This window comes from Ptychodera flava, chromosome 10 (assembly GCF_041260155.1).
Source record: "Ptychodera flava strain L36383 chromosome 10, AS_Pfla_20210202, whole genome shotgun sequence".
In the NCBI taxonomy this organism is placed as follows: domain Eukaryota; kingdom Metazoa; phylum Hemichordata; class Enteropneusta; family Ptychoderidae; genus Ptychodera; species Ptychodera flava.
Genome location: NC_091937.1, coordinates 24,138,753 through 24,145,057, shown reverse-complemented (window position 1 = coordinate 24,145,057; position 6,305 = coordinate 24,138,753).

Below are 6,305 nucleotides of genomic sequence, written 5' to 3'. Positions count from 1 at the left end.
AAAGTTATTACATTTGGAATAAGAATCATTTCAATTTTGCTTATCATGCTTTTAATCACTTTTCAATCCTTCCTTCTTAATATGTGTTTTAAATTATTGACACACCTTAATAGTCGCGCCAGCGACTTACTGACTACGCATGCGCTTATTCATAATATACTATGCGAGTAACCGGAAGTGTACCCTTCTTTCATGGGCGCCGCCATGTTTTTTTTTTTGAGTACTCGTAATAAACAAATACGAAACAAATTACAATTATATAACATGCCTTTTATAAAATATACCTCTTTATTAGCCAGTAAATGTTATTATGCACTTTGTCGCTGATACAAAACATCGTTAATATAGATAAAAGGAGAAAACTGTCGTGCATATGAACGGGGGCATACGCAAAGAATGCTGGGATTGAATTATAGAAGAGTGCCCCCTGTGTCAATAATTAGATTCACAAATTGCCAGTTTTTAGACGGACGCTATAGTTTTCAGCTTGCAAGTGGAAAGTGGGCAGTGCGGTTACCATTGCAATGATAATGATTGCATAATACGTCCCTTGTTTAACGCAATAGGCTGTTATCATTGTAAAATTGCCATTTTTTGTCCAAAATTTTTACACGCTACAGAAAATCTATACCTGCCCTGCTGCAGGGTTTGGACGTCGTGTACGGTACGTGAACTGCTTTCATCAGAGGGAAATGGGCATAGTTGTCATATAAACGTTAATGAAGTAACAATTACAGTTTATCATGAATCAATACAAATAACATTGCCAATCTTAACCCCTGGCGCGACACCAAGGGCTGAGCCCTATATAATATTATGTGTTTAAATTATTGACATACATATCGAATAGAGTGGGACTGAAAATACATCCCTGTTTCACCTCTTTTTTCAACTTTAAAAGTAGGCGAAATTAAGTTGTTAATTTTGACGTGCAACTTTTTGTCTGAGTATGAGTTTTAGAAACCTATACACTTTGCCATTGGTATTGTTTTGAGAACTTTGTGGAAAGGATCAACTCTCTAAGCTGAGTCAAAGGCTTTTGCAAAATCGACAAAACAGATATAAATATTTTGTCTTTGTACTAACATTATTTGGTCTTGCCGATAGAATGTGGTATAATACTTTTCCTACATAGCTTCCTACAGAAATACTTCAATAATTTGTTACATCATATTTATCTCATCTTTTAAATAAAAAATTACCTGTTAGGCAAACCAGTTTTACGATTCAAAAGAAAGTTGTGAAAGAACGGAGTTCTTTTCTGAAGTTGTGGGCGAATTTTATCATTTATCCGTCATCGAGTAGCGTCACTTCGGCAATCTTCGGATCCAACGCATAAGCTGACGCTGAGGACGATGATGAGGATGACGCTAAGCTAGCTCAACACATGCAACACGCATGGAACAAGCCTGTTATCGAAAAGCGCCCCCACTGAATAAGATGTCTCGAAAGGTCAAAGGTGAAAAGTTTGAAAGGGCCATCGACATTGTCGGCAGCTCGTGGTGAGCAGTCTATCTACGCTGAAAATATCCATTTCTTCTTCCGTAATTTTATCTAATTATTACATTTCAGAATTTTCCACGTTCTTTGAATGGTTTGTACAACACCAATTTTTATTCTATCTCCCTCTTTGTCCGTGTCTGTGTGCATGTGTGTGTGTTTTCATCCAAAAGATCATTGTGTACAAATGTTCTGTGATGGCAACTGGAAATGTTAATTAATCTTTATTTTTTTGTAACTCATACAGGATGCATCAGAATATGAGGATATAGTTAAGGAATTACAAGAAACAATCAGAGCGAAAGAATGTGAAAATGAAAAACTGAGACTGGAACTAAAAGAAAGATATAATGGTGACAGGGAAATTCAGGCACACATGGAAATGCAGGTATGTATCAAAAAATAGTTTGTTTATTGACCCTATAATATAGTTTCTGGGGTTTGTTTCTTTGAATTTTTTTTTTCGGGGGGGGGGGATGGGGTGGGGTTTGAGTTCCATGAAAATATTTACTTGATTACAGCTTCATCAAACTTGCTTGTGAACACACTAAATACAAAAGAAAAACATGAAAATCTGATTCAGCAAATGTTCAAAAGCAACAGAAAGAATTGTTTATTTAATTTGAAGCTTGGTTCTGGTGGATTACCTCAAACTGATTTCTTTTCCAAGAAACCTTTTGTTAAAATCTGTTATGTTTTCTGTTTACACAGATTGCGACCTTAACAAAACAGCTTGATGTCAAAACTGTACTCGTGAATGCATTAACCAATGAACTGGAAAAACTGGAAATGAAATGCTACGCTTTACAAAGGAGATGCCACATGGAAATAGAAACTTAGCCCTTTGAGCGCTGATCATGAGGAAAATTTGTGTGGCCCGACAAAAGTTAAAATTGTTTTTGTATGTAACCCTTTGATAAAATAAAATGACAAACTTGCATCATCCGAAACTTTTCCCGTGTATAAAATGTAATGATGAAGTCCATAGAGTTGTGAACGGGCCCTAAAATATTACAAATAACACTAAATGTATTTCAGAAAAAAATAATAATTTATTCATATTTTTGGCTAAGATCCTTTACCCTTTACAATATCATGCTTCTTTATACCGCTCACGGGAGGCATAACAAAAAAAAATCATGGAAACATTCACAGAAATCAGTATTACATTAAAGTTAGGGGGAATCTATAGCAGTCAAAGGAATAAATAAAAGATAACAATCAAACTTTTTAATATTACCAAACCGGAATTTATTTTATTAAGACAAATATTCTGGACTGTCTACAACTTAGTTTTGACACTTTTATCACATCATCTTGTGAACGTCGATAAAATGCTAACTCCTTCACACAACAGTACTTAGTTTAAGACTTTCACCAGATACATGCCCATAAAAGTCTCGGATTGTGACGTCGATAGAATCATATCTGGTGGAAGGTACGCCTCCATAAAGATCCTATCCCCTTCCTGTAATCTGAAAATGCCTCCGTGGTATGTCTGTCCGTTATAGTAGTATCTATTATCTCTGGCCATAAACTGTGCTATACCGCTTTTCATCAGTCGAATTGCTCCCGGAAAGTAATGTAAATTATCTTTATTTGTGAAATGGAGGTACTCATCAACTGCACCTAACAAGTCACTGCTCGGTCTATTGTCACGATAATATGCTTGGGAATAGACAAAGTAAATTCCGTCTCTAGGGACTATGATGTGATAAGGGTCCGTTTGCACGTTCTTGATATGAGCCATACCTTTTGAAGTTTCCCAAGGTCCGATTTTCTTGATCCATGGAAGGTTTTCGTCAGATCCGTTTATTGGGATAAACTGATGAGTTAATGCGGTCATGTGAACGAACATGTCTGGATAATCGCACGTCACGATGGCCTGGCTAACGTTTCCGTACTTGAGAAGTTTATCGGCAAACACATTTTCTGCTATGCGTTCCACACTCCTTGCTGTTAACTGTCCGTGGCTTCCATCATTCTTATCGGAGTGCTGTCTAGAAATCAAGATCGGCTTCCTGGGACCTGTAGGAGTTGCGGCTGCGGGCAATCCATAGGAACTGGCGTGCAGTGGCTTTTCATGTAATTTCTGTACGGCTATGTCGGTTCGTTGCAGTATCTCTTCCTCTAAGCGGACTGTCAATGCCGTTATCACCAGTGGGTAAACCACAGCTATCAGTACCACTTGTGCGAATATTAGTATCATAAATACCCACTTGTACTGTCTGCACAAACAGGTGGCATGTCCGTCGCCGTCGATATCGAAGCTGCCTTCCTTCGACGCAGTTTTAAACATCATTCTGGATGTGCTGCTCGGCGTGGCTCTTGGTGCTGCTCAACTGATTCTGGACCCTCTAGTGCGGTGCCTTTTATATGGTCTGTAGTTTATGACGTCATTGTCACGTGATTATGTCAATCACAAATATTTTTAGTGTATGATGTCAATTTGTTATGTTTTCTTCCGGTCGCCTCTACACAGCCTGGGAAAAACCCTGCAAGGATGATCAGAATAAAACTCCCTAGTCCAGTCATGGTAATAAAAACAAGTTTTATCGCGACAGGTGATAGACAACCACGTCACAGACTCGATTTATGAAAGAGAGAAAGATGTAAAGATTTAAACATGTCAGAAGCTCGGGCAAAAATCTCAGCTCGATAACCCTGAGAAATCCAAGTGAAGCGATACATCATGGGAGTAAGTGTTCTATGATGTAATATATTAGAGACAAAACTATCCAGAGGGGTTAGTTTATGATGTATTTATGTTTTCTTCCCGTCGCCTATACACAGTCTTGGGGAAAACACTGTGCAGGAACGATCGGAAAAATGTCCCCAGTACCTGGTTTTATTGGAAACATTCACAGAAATCAGTAATACATTGCATTAAAGTTAGGGGGAAACCAAACCATCAAAATTTTTAATATTACCAAACTGGATTTTTTTAATTTTATTTTGCGAGTCTTGCCAGAAATCGTTCTGTGAGAAATGTTGGTCAACTTGCTTTGTCTGTTGCAAAAGTTTGTGTTTTGCGTGCGCAAGGTTCACGACTGACGAACCTGGTACCGAGTGGCTGTTCACCAACCTATCAAGGCGTCCAGCTAATCGCGAGAACATCCTTTGTAACGCGTGTGTTAACTCTACACAGCCAGTACCCACGTCGAAAATAACATTGGTCACAGGTGATAAAGCGAACTAGGGGGTAACGCCTTCTTTTTTTAAGCCTATTTGAATGAATTTAAGAAGTGTGTCAAATAAAAACAAATGTTATTTAACCGCAATCGCATTACCTTGTCTGTTACTTGTTTTTACGCAATTTTCATGTCGGCAAATGCTTGTTGTAATATTTCAATCGAGATAGTGACATTACTTAAGGCGCACTCATCTCTCTTTTTTTTTTTTTAAATGAGACAAGTGGCGAGTATGCAGACACTGTCATTCATAGCGCACGTGTGGTTTTCTTACTATTCAATGATTATAATGCTGTATGTAATTATTGTAGAGCCCATCGAAAATGCGTTACGCGAGGGTCCCCGTCGTGATGCTCATGTACTTGCACAAGTAAATCCGTTGAATTTTCGTTGCCTCTCTTGGATTGCAAACTTGTGATACATTAACTAGGCTATTCAACATCCATCGAAACATCAATTATTTAAGAGTCCGCACAACGGCAAGGATATACAGTCGCACCCAACCATGGATCTTTACAAGTGTCGGATGAAAGGTTGCGATAATAGAGGATATAAATGTATGAATGGATATTGCAGCGATCAGTGCGTTAAATCCGATTTTCGAAGAGCCAGGGAGTCTTTTAAATGCCGTTCTACCGATTGTCACAGAGCAGGATACGATACGCTCGATGGGTATTGCCATTCGTGTAGCGTTAAAAGACGGGGAGGGGTCACTCTAACGTCAAACGTCTTCGCCGAAGCCCATGGGGAGCCGCCTGTACAATGTTCCTATCCCTCGTGTATGGCGATTGCAGTGACGCCAGAAATTCGGCTGTGTACCGAATGTCTCAAACTACTGGGTAAGGCCAGGGGCGAAGCTTCTGCCCGTTCAAGGAAAAAGTTACTAGGTGAAACCCGACCTGATCAAAAGATTGAGTCAAAAAAGGAAGACAAGGAGAACGCTTTGTGTAAGAACATAAGAAAAACTGTAAAGGTTGGACTTTGCGACTCTTGTTACACAGGTGCCGTTCACGGTGAAGATATACTGACAGGCAAAACGTGGTCCGAGACGTTCGTGAACATACCATGTGCCTTCAAGAATTGCATGAATACTGGGATCTCCGAGTTACACGGGCTATGTAGCACCCACTACGAAAAACGGGCTTATTAGAAACACTAGGGTCATGAAAATATGACAAATTCGATTAAATAAATTTTTCATAACAAGTTGAATTATCTAATTTTATTTATGGCAATTTAAACCAAAAAAACCCAACATTTTTATCGTGTTTTTTATTATTATCCGTTTTGTCATCTTCCTTTGACTTTTTTTATTTACTTTACTTAGGCTATCAAATAAATGTCCAATCAAAAACTCGCATTCCGAGCTGATACGGATCATTTCATAAGTGAACAGGGAAATTACTCATGATATTGTGAAAGAAATGTATTTATTGATCTTGTGCGTTGACTACAAACAAAAGACATATATCATTATGCTCGTTCAAGGGCAGCATACGGTAGTATTCGTAACCCTTTATGCACTAATATTTTACTGCCGGAAAGGGGGGGAGCGCTTAGCGCTTCAAAATATTTTAGATCATAACAAATTTTTTTTTGGCCGCAGTTTGGTTC